Source organism: Cygnus olor, chromosome 1, assembly GCF_009769625.2.
Source record: "Cygnus olor isolate bCygOlo1 chromosome 1, bCygOlo1.pri.v2, whole genome shotgun sequence".
Taxonomy (NCBI): Eukaryota; Metazoa; Chordata; class Aves; order Anseriformes; family Anatidae; genus Cygnus; species Cygnus olor.
Genome location: NC_049169.1, coordinates 108,810,331 through 108,824,288, shown reverse-complemented (window position 1 = coordinate 108,824,288; position 13,958 = coordinate 108,810,331). Strand labels below are relative to the sequence as shown.

Below are 13,958 nucleotides of genomic sequence, written 5' to 3'. Positions count from 1 at the left end.
TGCTTGTGCTGTTTTGGCTGGGATGAAGTTGATTTTCTTCATAGTATCTTGTATGGCGCTATGTTTGTGACAGCTTTTTCCCTCTGCTTAATTATCCCTGTGACTTCTATTTCCTTATATCCACTAAGAATGTCTCCTGTCTCAAACAACAGCTGCTGACTCTTCCTGCAGTGCCCCCCTGCAAAGCAGCTCCTGCTGGTGTCTTGGTGATGTCCCCACTGGTGTGAGCAGGCAGGCGGTAGCTGCCCTGAAGCCATTCCTCCTCTGGGCTGAGCAAGCTCTGCTCCCTCAGTCTCTCCTCACAGGCCAGTTCTCCAACCCCCCTCAGCCATCCCAGTGACCCTCTGCTGAACTCATTCCAGCTCATCACTGTCTTTCTTGTACGCCCAAAGTTGGACACAGTATTCTGGATGTAGTCTAATCAGTGTCAAAGTAGAAGGGGTTAATTGCTTCCCTCAGTCTACTGTACTTGTTTTTCTTCATACAGCCCAGGACACCATTGGCCGTCTTTGCTGTCAGGACGTACTGCGAGCTTGCTGTTGCCCATCTGAGCCTTTTCTGCAGAGCTGTTCTCCAGTTGGCCACTTTCCAGTCTGTATCATTGCCAGGGCTTTTTTCTTCCCAGGGGCAGGGCCAGGCATTTGTCTCTGTTGAATTTTATGAGGTCTTTGTCAACTCATTCCTCCAGCCTGTCTAGGTCACTCTGAGTGGCAGCTCTGCCTGCAAGCATATTGACTACCCTCCCCGCCCCCCATATCATTGACAGAGACATTAAACAAAAGAGGTGCCAAGATAGATCTCTGTGGTATTCTTGTTATTTCCTTTCAGGCAGAATACAATCATGAACCACTCACTGTCCATTGAGCTTGACACTACAGTCAGTTCTTCACCCAGTTAGTAGTCTGTCCTTCCAAACCATAACATCTCAACTTGGATTCAAAGGTGTTGCTAGAGGGAAATGCTATTGAAATCTGTGCTAAAAATAAAGCAGACAGCATCTACTGCCTTTATTTTCTTACTCACCAATCATGCCATTTTATCCTAGAAGGCGAGTCAGGTTGATCAAGCATGATTTATCTTTGTTAAATCTGTTTTGGCTATTGCAAATCATCATCATCATCTCCCTGTGCTCAGAAATGACATTCAGGAGTACTTGCTCCATGAGTTTCTACGAGACTGAAGTGAAATGGACTGGTCTGTAATTCTCTGCATCGTGATCTGTGATCCATGAAAGCTATGTCAATCATTCATCATTCAATTTTTGCTTTGAATCCTGTATCAGAATCTGGTTTATGAATCAATCAAACAGCTTGAAGTTTCTGACCATGAAGACTTTCTTTGGAGAACCAATATATGAGCTGTTTCAGGGAGGTTTTCTATATTGTATTGCCATAATACTCAAAACCATTTAGAACTGTCCTTACTTGCATGAAGTAACGACAATGTTTATCAGTTGCCCATTGCTTATAATTAGTGTTTTATAAATACAGTATAAAAAAATTTAGTTCTGTGCTGAATACAGAACTGTAATGTTGCATTTAGTCTAACCTGTGTGCTTATCTTTAGCTTCCTTGAATTACCATACTTGGGTTGGCTCTGTTCCTTGTCCCAAGCTGTCTCATCCCAGTCACCCTGTAGATGGATTGCCAGACTGCGCTGCCGCCCTTACTGCAAGATGAGTACAGGCTTTGCTATATACAGAGCAAAAACACATTTTGGCAGGTAGTTGCTACTCTGCTTACCTGTAAACTTTGCAAAGCCTGAAGGTGGTTTCTTGTTTTCCCGGGTCATTGGTAACACAGTGAAGTCTTTCACCCACAGGCAATGACAATTTGAATGGAAGTTTGGTCTCAGCAAATAAAATATTCAGGGCTCAGTGGTATTATGGGAAGTGATTGCTTAGGCTGTTAATAATCATCAAGGTATTTCTGCTAAGTTGGTCTTCAACTGCTGCTTAATGCAGTTATTATTCACTCATCAGAACCTTTGCACAAGATGCTATTGCAGAAACAATTACAGTCTGACTTGATTTTATAGCGGTTTCTGTTCTTCACCAGAAGAGAGCGAGAGCAACAACTGAATTAAATTACTGCTGAAGCAAAAAGAGTCTGAATTTTATAATGAAACATGCAGTACGAAGGTGTTTGGGAAGGAAAACAAAAAACTGAAATCTTGCTTCAGTAAATGTTTCCTTATTTGGAATCTGGTTTCTCACTGGAATACTAGCATTTGAAATAGCTTTTGGTGACCAAGCCATAAAGCTATATGTAACACTTCAGTTCTTTCCACCTATCTATATGCTTATGGTCATTACCCCTTGTAGACATCAGTGACTGGTAGGGCCTTCTCTAGTTTTGCTCCTAATACTGGCTTTACGCAAATTACCAAGAATTGCCCACAGGAAACATTTAAACATATAATAAAGGCAAGCATAGTGGGATTACTGGTCCCCAGTAGTGCTGAATTGTTTCCAAGCATCCTGTCTCTTTGCTATCTTACCATTTCATTGGTGTCTTCAGCCAATCACTGGTACAAATACGTAATGCATTAGTAAATTAATTAATCTAATTACCTCTTACAGTATGCTGTTTCCGATTTGGAGCCCATTTTTCAAGTAGCTCTTATGTAATGAAGTGTGGTAAGTGTCACTTCAACCAGAAGGGAGGCACAAAATTTTAAACTGCTTGGAGATTTGCACTCACAGATCTTGCTGCAAAACATGTCTGCTGCCTGCTGCGAGAGAGGGAGCAGGGATGGTAACAAGCGCCGTTCAGCTTGTCATGCGTCTCGGCAGCAGCAGAATGTGGTGTTAATGGCTAGGCTGTTAAAATTCATGTATTCAGCAGCATTTATAAAGTATAATCTGTTTTGAAATTCAGCCATACTACTGCTTGGAAAAACCTGAAGGCAGCTGGGGGAAAAATAAGGTTCACGAAGATGTGATTTCTTCAGATTTGGAATGTATCCACTCTTGAGAAACATCACGAAGTTTTATTTGATACTTGTGTGTGAGAAAGATCATTAAAATAGGTCCTGCAGTATCAATCATTTTCATTTATTGAATCAGTGTGTGCAATTTTTATAATAATTTCTCAAAAGTTTTTTATTATTATTCTTTTTTAAAGCTGCTAGCTTTTGTTCTTTTATTAGATATTTTTGAAAACCAACTTCACTGTAATGCTGCTGAATACAACGAAGAGCAGATGTTGCCTTGAATAAGCCTGGGAGTGGTTCACAGGGCTTTCCTACATTGCGTGGGTGTTTAACATAGGGGTTGAAAGCAGTCGCAACTGAACAGGGGCGATTTCTCCTTGTGTTGCCTGACCGGTGCTGGCAGCCTGTTGACAAATGTCCATGCAGATGGGAAACTGCTGCGGTGTAAGAGAGAGCTCTGGAGAGGTCCAGCACGTACACCCAAGGCTAAAATCCTACTGTAAACTAAAAAGTATTTAGGAAAGGCATGTGCCAACCCTGTCATAGAATCAGAATCACAGAATCACTAAGGTTGGAAAAGACCTCCAAGATCATCTGGTCCAACCATCCCCCTACCACCAATGTCACCCACTAAACCATGTCCCTAAGCACCACGTCCAACCTTTCCTTGAACACCCCCAGGGACGGTGACTCCACCTCCCTGGGCAACCCGTTCCAGTGCCTGACTGCTCTTTCTGAGAAGAAATATCTCCTCATTTCCAACCTAAACCTCCCCTGGCACAACTTGAGGCCATTCCCTCTAGTCCTGTTGATAGTTATCTGTGAGAAGAGGCCGACCCCCAGCTCCCCACACCTTCCTTTCAGGTAGTTGTAGAGAGCAATGAGGTTTCCCCTGACCCTCCTCTTCTCCAGACTAAACAACCTGTGTCACAAGGAGATTGACTCTCCTCAGCTGCCCTCATCTTTCTTCTCTCCATCGCCATGGCCAAGCTCCTCACCCTGGCATGGCTGTGCCAGCTCTTGCTGCAAGCACAAGGTCTGGAAGGGGCATGCGGTCCCCTTGCCACTGGAGAACCAGCTGAAGGGAGACGTGGCTGGTGGTGTCCCGAGCCGCTTTGCTGGCTTCTGCCACCTGCCCTGGGAACCGATGGCCCTCGACGAGGGCCTGGGAGCTACCTGTACTTTCTTGCCACGAGCAGCTTCTTGCTCTGCAGGGTTTTTCGGTGTTTGGTCAGAGCTTGACCCACACCGTGCTCTGTTACTGGATGTCCCATCTAGTGGTGATGTGAGCAGAACTGTAGGGGAGGGAGCTCATCAGTGCTGACGGAGGTGCATAATTATGAGAGGATTTGTTCACGTGACTACGGGGAATAAAGGGAACCTCAGAACAGCTAGAAGATTACAAGGCAGGAGGCAATTAACATTTTCAGACATACCAAAAAAAAAAAGAAAAACAAAAGCACTTTAAAGCCTGAAAATGGTGAAGTTTTTAAAAAATAAAATAATAATCTCCACCTCAGGCCTTTTCTTAGTATCTTTGATTTTTTTTTTCTGTTACCAGTGACTCAAGATTTGACAGTTGATTCTCCTGTGGAGATTGTTTAGGCTGTGCAGCATCCTTTTTCTGTCGTGAATGAAGTGGTCCTTGCAGTGATGAGTGGTCCTTTACCACGAACACATGCAGCACCTGTGTGCTTGCTGAGGCCAGCGTAGCCTTCCTGTTTTCCCCTCCTGAGCCTTTCTGGGTTAGAGAGTCCAGGTAAATGTTGTTTCTTCAACCCCAGGTGAAAGGGTGTAGGAAATGTGCCCCTTGAAAAAGAAAAGCTTTGTTTCAACCAGTTCCTCAAATACTTGAGGTTATCTGTGGAGGTATATTTCATATTTTACCAGGTTGACTCAGTGGCTACTGTCTGAGGACCAGGGAAGTGCTTGATGAGGGCTTCCATTAGCTAAGCACTGGGAAAAGAAGTAGATGTGGAGAGCAAAAGGCCTTCATGTAAATGCATTTAAACACCGGGTGATGGAGAATTGCTCTGTATGTAGTGCTGTCACAAAAAGCAGGATAGGAGCAGGGAATTTTACTTTGGTAAGAGAAGTGAGGCATTACCAAAGTCTTGGAGTCTTTCCTGCTATACCGTTCCGGTAGTAGGTGGTGTGTACCTTCAGCATACAAGGTGCAGTTCATTCCCTTTCCTTTTCCATTTCTTGCAACCCAATCCACCACACATTGTATTTCAAAGCTACCTGCTTGACCAGGGATATGTGTGCTTTAGTGTGGAAAAAAATAAGTCAGCTGTTTTCAAGCAGAAGAAATATTTGCAAATAAAATGCTTCAGATTGCTGTGGTCTTGTTTTCCACAGCAACTTTTGGGGGCACAGAAGGTGAAGATGCTCTTCTCTCTTGTCCCTTGCACTTCCTTTCAGGGCTGAGGTGGTCAGTGCTTTGAGGAATAATGTTACTGTCTTTCTCTCACCAAAGCTTGCTGTAAAAAGCTGTGCAGGGACAGGGACAGGATGCTTTTCAGAGGGAATGGCAGCAGGCCTGTGATAGCAGGCATGTAACTGCATCTTCCAGACAGCGCTGTGTAAATAGTCTGAGTGCACGTACTGTCTTGTGGACTAAAAGTGCTATTATCTTTGAAGCTACCACCATGCAATTTTCTCTCCCGATTTTTCTACTAACTTGGTTGCGGTCCAGCGTGCTTCAAAAACGGTCACTTTCACAAGGTTCTGCTTATGGAATCTTTATAAAATCTTATTAAATCTTCACAAAATGGTCTCATTAAGCCTCTCATGCTTCATATATATTCCTTAGAATTTTCCAGTGCTGTTTTTTTTCTTTTTTTCCCCCCTCTGGATTTTTCCCTTTTGTGAATTCCGCTGACTAATTCGGGTAGATCTAGAGATTTCTGGTAAATTCTTCACTGATTGTGTCTTCCTGTCAGAGGAGTCCATTAGTTCCTTCTGTTCTGCCGCATGCAAGACCAAGCTGGCCTTGGTTCTCAGCACCTTGCAGCTTTTCATTGCCTCCTGTTTCTGTATCTCTGTGGAAGATCTGTTTTGGCTAGACATACCATTGTCAGTTTAGGATGAGACTTGGAATCCCTTAAAAAATAAATAAATGCAGCAACCACCCACAGGTGTCATCTTTCACTTCATCATCTTTTTTACACTGTAAACAGCTGGGCTTCAATCTACCAGGCATTCACCAGCCCTCCAGAGCAATCGGCCATGTCTTATTATAGGTTTGTCAAGCAGGACTACTGTGATAATGGAGAGAAAAGTAAAAAAGTGGGTCTGATTGCCTGTTAAGAAGGCAACAGGAAAGCAAATTCCATCAGGACCGCAGAGAACAGAGGGGAGAGAAACAGAGGGGAGGGAAACACGAAGCAATTAAGGGTGTTGTGGGAGGAGGTGAAAAGATTTTTGCCTGCATGGCATCACACAGGAGCTTTGTGACTGAGGCAGGACAGAGATGAGCTATCCGGATTGACATCTCCAGAGTTTTTGTTATTCCTGCAGTTCCCTACGTATTTTTAGGAGATTCAGCAGCGTTACTGAACTGTGGGGGGAGAGGGCTATGACTGCAACAAATACTCTTGCATTTGTGGCAGAAGCTTTGAGATGTGATCAGTGCACTGAGGAACTGGAAAGAAGAACAGCACAGTCCTGAAATTTCTCAGCCTCCTGAGCTTGACTTTGCAGCCAGCTTTTGGGCCTGTTTCTCAGTATGGGAGAGGCCATGTCTTGATTTGTGGTACAGACCAAGAAAATTTGCTAGCCTGAGTGGTTGGTCCCCAGAAACTGAAGGGAGAACCCTTCAGATAGCCTTTTTGGGGTGACCTTTGCTGCTGGTCATGCTGATAACAAGTTCTGATAGGTTTTGTTTGTTTTTGACTTTGTGGGCCCTTCAGGGATTAGGAGGAGAAATCCCAGCATGTGATATTACCCGTGATGCTGGGGTAATGGGCATTGGCACAGTTCTGCCACATTGCGTTAACAAGCAAGAGAGGGACAGAAAAGGCATCTCACTGGACTTCCAGAATTACTTTTGCACGAAGGTGGGGGAGAGCAGAAGAAAGAATAGAGAAGTAAATGGAGTTAATGCTTCAATGAACCATTGAGATGCTGCAGATTTTGAAAGAATGTTTATATGCTTTGCCTGTAAAGATGCCAGAGCATGTCATGACTTGTATTTGAATCTTCTTGCGTGTAAACAAATGTATCTATTATTGGCATAATGCATAAAATATGTATGCTGCTTGCATTCTGTCCAGTAAGTAAGCCAATTTCATCAAAAAATGCATTCAGGCAAAAAAAAAGTAGCTAAGTGAGCAGAAATTCCATTTATGCCTATGATCAAAGAGTTGCAGAGGAAGAAGATTAGAGAATAACCCTTTTTATGTATAGAACCATATAAAAATGGAGACCTAATAAATACTGCAAATTACTTCGAGGTACAGCTCTTGTTACGTAGTTCATTATTTCATCTGGACAAATGCACTTTAATGGATTGTACCTAAAAGATTTTAGCCCTCCGACTCCAGAATTTTAAGTAAGGTATTTGGACTTCACAAAAATCCTGGAAGAGCACGTGGTACATCAGGGCTAGGACCCCTTGTTTGGTTGCTGGTGTGAGAATTAAGATGTCAGTGCCTTCATTACAGCAGGTCTTCCATTGCCTCGATCTTGTGTCTCCAGCACGGTCATAAATTGTGTGCCTTCGAAGTGCCTTGAAAATCACAATAATGTACTTTTCACAAATTGTTTTGAGAGCATGGAAACACTAAGGTGTAGTACAGCTACAACAACCGGTAAGTTTCTCCTCTAATAAAAGAGCTTTATTCATCAGAAATCCTTTCCTTTTGTACCCCAGTAAGTGGACAAATGTTGCAAGTAGCAAAGGTGGTGTGCTTGAGTTACTGGTGCAGGGTGTATTTGTTGCCGTGTATGCACAGTTGCATGCCAGCTCCTTCACAGCCTGTCCTTTGGTGGCGGCTGTCCTGTGTTTTCAGCCCTGGTTGATGCTGCTCTAAATGTTTACAAGTTACTGGGGAAGGAAATAGAGTAGGGTGGTATTTGATGCCACACTGGGTACGGATATTAATATTGGTAGTAAAAGCATAGGTTGAAATTATCTTTCAGATACTTATGCCTGGGTTTTTACATACTTCCTAAACACTGCTTCTTTTTCACTTCCATTTTAAATTAAATTTGAAATTGAAGAGATCTCTGAAGCCCTGGTTTACTATGGGCTGTTAAAATCATTTAAGCCAGCTTGAAGATCTTTAACAGTCTGGCTGTATGCAGTTCATGCCAGAGTGAGAGGAAAGCTGCACCATGGACCAAGGCTGGCATTGTCCCCAGGGATGGGGCACAGCATCACCCCACCTGGATCAGACCAGCCTCTCCCTCTTCATCTGTGGGTGCTGGCTCTGAAATCTTGAACACTGGGACCTGTTCAGTACGTTTCTAAAGAATTGTACGTAATAAATCATTTAGCTGAAAAACAAGATGCATTTTTGAAGTAAACCATCCTGTAAGTAGCACTTCATATTTGGTGCTTTCCATCGTTTCCCGTAATAGAGGCGCCTGAAGTGACACGGATGCTTAAATAAATGTACCCAGCATACCCAGGGTGGGCACAAGAGGCAGCAAAGGGTGTGCTGAAAGCTGAGCTGCTGCACCTATAAGAGCCCTTGGGGGTGGGATGGGCAGGGGTGGCTATGCTGCTTGCTGCCGGTGTCCTGGCATGCGACTGCTTGGTATAATCCATGTGAAAACATAGCAAGAGGACACGTTTCTCCCCAAGTTCTCAACTGTGTAGGCTCAGGCACTTACACTTACAAGTTAATTCACTTCAGCAAGGCTTTGTTCTCATTGGTGACACTACAAATGAAGCCATGAGTCCTGGAGCATCATCATTTGCAGTGCATTCTCATGCAAAATTTAGCACAAGCTTTGTTTGAAAGTACTCCTCTGAACATAATTTGAACATACTTATTTTTCGGTTGACATACCAACCATCTGCTAACAGGTGTTTGGTTTCATCATAAGGTTTGGTTTCATTACCTTGCTCATCTTATCTTTGCTCCCTTTGTGCAGTGTTGGATGGATCCTCACATCCCATCTGTTTCATGCAGTGGATGGAAAATTTGCTGATCAGGGCCATGTCTCACACAGAATGTAGTATTTTTATTTTGAGTTATTCTGAGTATATTTTGAGATATATATTTATTATATCATATCTGCCGTTTAAACAGGTAGGGCAATCATGGTCTTACGAGCGTGCTCGGTTGCTGAGACTTTTTCTTTGTAAAGAAGATTTAAAAGGCTGTGATCAGATGCCTTCACTATAATCCTAATTCTTTTATTAGAGTTTGAATCTTAATGTTCTCAGTCTTTGCAGCATTGAAAAGTGTATTTCTGAACCATAACTTCAGGTCTTGCAGCACGAAATCTGTTGTTGTTCCAAGAGTGGTTTTCAGAGAATAGAGCATGCCTGGCTGAACGGAAATTATTCGGTAGTAAAATGTGGCATTGTAACCTGTGACTGCGATCTGTAGTCTGTGGCAAAGCTGTCTTTGAAAAATGTGAGCTGCCACCCTGCTGGGATACACCAGGATGTGGCAGCATGAAGAAGTCTGCTGCAAAAGTAATGGAGAATTGGGCATCGGGAAAGGGATTAATGAAATGAGAGTTGTGAAATGAAATTAAGCTGTGACTTACTACATTGGTGTGATCTGTCTTGCAGGGACATTTAGCTCCTAAGTGTAGGCAGTGAATACAGGGACTTACACATAGCTGGTAAGAGTCATAGGTTTGAGTTGGGAGCAAGCAGCTTAGTCTCAAAAGAGCCCTTGGCTGAATGAATTGTAGGCGCAAGGTTTTTTGTGGGCTTTTTTTACTCGTTTGTTTTCAGTGTGGTAACTTGATCTCATCCCAGAACTCCCCGTGAGGGCTGTTTGCTTCAGGAGGGTCAGGGACTCAGAAGGCAAAGCCGCCTGGTTCTGTTCAGACCTTCCCTGCGAGAACGGGCAAACACCTACTGCAGAACAAGTGCTTCTTATACTTGCCTCTTGGATTACTTTGAGGGAGCTCCATGATTTACGAACTCATCAAAAGACAAATTGTGCCATCATGTTTTATTATTACAGTTACCTCAGCAGACCGCAGGCGTAGGGCTGGAATCAAAATACAGGAGACCTTTGAAAAAGACAAATGGGGAAAATAAATAAATAAGTAAAAAAAATAAACATAGGTAAATGCAAGCCCAACCATAGTAGTGTGCCGACAGTGGTGGTAATACCACTCCTTCGTGGTAGGGATTCAAACATAAATCTTGCCAGCCCTTCTGCCCCTGGCCCAGCCATGGCTTGCCCTCCCGGCAGCTGCCTGTGGGATGAGGGACTGGTGGGGATGAGGGGACACCCGAGAGGACAGCAGGGCCGGGAGGGCTTGTGGCATTGCTGCTGCCTGGGGAAATGCTTGCCCCACGGCAGCCTCGCAGGCTGCAGGGTACTGAGGACAGCCTGCTGTCGGTGCAGGGCCATGTCGGCAGGAAACCTGATTTTGCAGTTACCTGCTGTGATCCCAGAACGTGACGGTGGAAATGAAAACCGGTGTGGGGCTGGGATGCTCCATCAGTCAACAAAATGTGAAGATCCCGAAACAGCTTGGTCCTGCCTTGTGCTGCTGTTACCCCTTCCTACTGGTGTTCTCTTGTGAGAGGAAGAGGCAAGCATTTGTCTTAGGATTTTTTTGAGTGTGCTTTTGTGCTTGATGTAGTTATGGATGGTGATTTCACTTGGTTTTGAAGCAGCAGCAGGGCACAGAGGTATTACATTTTTTCCCATATTTTTAGAACTCATTGACATTGGCCCTCTCTCTTAAGAGGCACAGGATTGCTCGCTCTTCATGTGTCTATTTCCCCTGAGTAGTCTGTGGGTGACTTGTTCAAAAAAGCAAACAGGCCCCAAAGGCTTATGATTCAGCAGCACTGAAAGTTAAATGTGTACTGGAGTAATACAGGTAGAAAAGAAGCTTGTCCGCAAGCCAAATGGGTTTAAAGTGCTATTTCTGGTGCACCTGTGTTTCTCTTAGACTAGCCCAGGCAAAATAAATGTTTCAATTGCCAACTGAACTTAATTCAGTTCATCAAACTGTCACATGAGCAGGGATTTATTAAAACAAGCAAACAAAAAACCCCCACCCACCTAGAACAAAAATGCAAAGCCCTGCATTTAAACTTCAGTTTATTACTGAAAATGATTATAAGAAAAGGGATGAAAAAAGTTGCCAAGGCGTAATCTTTGTGTGTAAAAATAATGGGCAGAAATTAATTTTATTTGCAATAAAAAAATAATTAACTGAGGGCAATAGGAATCACATGCAAAGTTGCAAGTGGTTGTTAATTCCCAAGCTACTCAAACTAAGTCTAAATAATTTATTATAATTCTATATAATGGAGTCTTATGTTTAAACAACTGCCCTTCTCCCCAGCTGCTTCTGAAAACCAAAGGGGCTTGTTCCAATGAATTGTTTATCTCTGTGATACCCAGCAATCGGTTGCAAAATGGAGCCTCACTTGAAGTGAGAATTTGGGTTACCATGAGGACATGGTTACCTTGTTTTCAAGGGATCTGATTTTAGAAAGCAGTTGTACTTTGAGTTATGTCAAAATGTCTAATATTTCTTTAGTTTATTAATATATGTTAAATAAATCACGCTTCTTAAAATTGCATGTTGTCAGACAGTGTTTGTTAGTGACACCGCACAGAACTTCTGATGTATAGCTTTCCACCCTATTTTTGAGGTGTGCAACTCAGTGATACATCAGTGTTTGTTACTTTTGCTGAAATGGTGTAGGCTAATTCTGCCGAGAACGTAGGCTTCTGCTAATTCTGCCCATGATGTAGGCTTCTTCCCGGAGAAGCCGTGGATGCCCCATCCCTGGAGGTGTTCAAGACCAGGCTGGATGGGGCTTTGGGCAACCTGGTCTGGTGGGAGGTGTCCCTGCCCATGGCAGGGGGTTGGAACTGGATGGTCTTTAAGGTCCCTTCCAACCCAAACCATTCTATGATTCTATGATTATTTTCTTTTTGAGCAATGAGCTATATACTATTAATTGGCTTCTAGCTTTGCACCAACAATGTTCTGACAATGCTATAGGATGTTAAAGTGAATGGATTATGAGAAGCATAGCTTCTAAAGTCTCATCCATTTTGCTGTAGTAAAATGAACTGCATGTTATTTGCCAATTTTACAGGATTTTAATCATTTTGTAGAAACGTTAAGACTGCTCTGAATGTTTCGCATGCTTGAACAGCCGGCACTGTGTAAGTGCAGTTCTCCATGAAAGGTTATATCCTATGAGAGCAAAGCAGACGTACTCTGTGAGCAAAATACCCATGTGCTTGCTTAATGCTCAGGCACTTGGCTAAATGGAAGCACTAGCCCTTCCCTGTGAATTGAGTCATTTTGGGGGTGTGGCAGGATAGTCCCCCACAACGATGACTGCAGCTAAAAACAACGTGTAAATTTATTCAAATGCCAGTGCAGGATTTAGGTTGGATACCCCTTCAGCAGAGATTTTTTTAACAGAAGCTGCAGATTTTGTATTTCGGATTATCAGAAAGTGTTTTAACTCATTATTTTTACAAGTTGATTCTAGACTCCTCTAGAAAGCATTTCTGTTAATAATTGGCAAGCCATTGAGTACGTTTCATAACGGTAAAGGTAATAAAGTTCTTTTTTCCTGGTAAATTAACCAACTGGCTTTTAAAGACCTGAGATCAAAAGCACTGAAGTAGAACAGGGAACTCTGTGTGAAATATACATGTGGGTGATTAGCAAAGCTATATACATATATTTGCTGAACTGTGCTTTCCCCCAGTGCACAGGGCATTGATTATTTTTAAAACAGACTTTGTAATTGTAAGCCTCAAGGGCTGTTTCATCAGCTCCCCGAGATGACCCTCTACCGAACAGAAAACTTGCGCTCAATCTCCTTCCGATTCATTAACTCATTATTGTAGCTGGGCAGCCACTGGGCCATCTTGATTTGGGCATTTAAAACCTACTGTAGTTTTTTGGAGCTTGCAGACAATCGTGCTTCGGGGAGCTGATAATTTTTGCCAGCTGAGTCATGCACTTTTCACAATGCGGGGGCTGCTCAGTATATCAACTTCTTGAAAGCATTCCCTAATTTTTCCTTTCAAAATATTTTTCAGGGGGGTTGGGTTATTTAATTGCAATGCCAGACTTGTATAGGATTAGTTATGTTAGTCTAATAAATCGTGTTGTTTGTTAGCTGGGTTTCTTTTTAACCATAAGTACCGAAGCTGTGAGCATTATGTACTTCAGCAGCATGTCCTGCTGCTAAAGGTACCACAGTTTCTTTGGTCGGTTCTGTCCATGATAAAGGGCCTCTTTTCCCACTTCAGTCTGATTGGATAGGCAGGCCAATCCATGAGCCATCATGTTCCCTGGCTTCTGAGCTCCACTGGCCTTCTTGGCTAACCTGAATTCATCTGGCTGATGAAATGACGTTGCAATAAAGAGAGAGGCTGCATCAACAAAAATAACTGAGTGGACAGTTAGTGCTGTAGTTCAGTAGAAATGCTCTAGAATCACTTAAAACAATGTGTTAATGTCAGATTTATTTGGACTGGAAAAGCTGTTAGTATTTCAAAGCACTTCAGACCCCTTCCCTACCACTGCACAGATGCGAAAGCAGAACGTAGTCATCCCTCCCAGCTCCCTGCACTCCCCTCCCAGAAGCTGGATCCCACCATCTCCTGCCTTCACGCTGCACCACATGTGTCTTCAGTGCTAGGGTCTAGCACATTTCACACAGGGCACGTAGAAGTTGCTGTATTATGCTAGACTAATGTTTTCATAATCTAATACATCTCTGGCATCAAAGACAGGAGCTACTTTCAAATCAAAAGCTTGAGCATTGTGGAAATGGAAAGCACCATTCAGAAACTGCACTGCTCTGGAAGCAAAATAATGACCTTTTT

At 43.1% G+C, this 13,958-nt stretch overlaps 1 protein-coding gene across 4 annotated transcripts in view; it reads left to right on the top strand.

The window, feature by feature from the left end:
* The window catches only part of LOC121079285 (amyloid beta precursor protein), a 216,464-nt gene that overhangs the window by 87,922 nt on the left and 114,584 nt on the right, over positions 1-13,958 (top strand). The gene's annotated exons all lie outside the window — the stretch shown is intronic.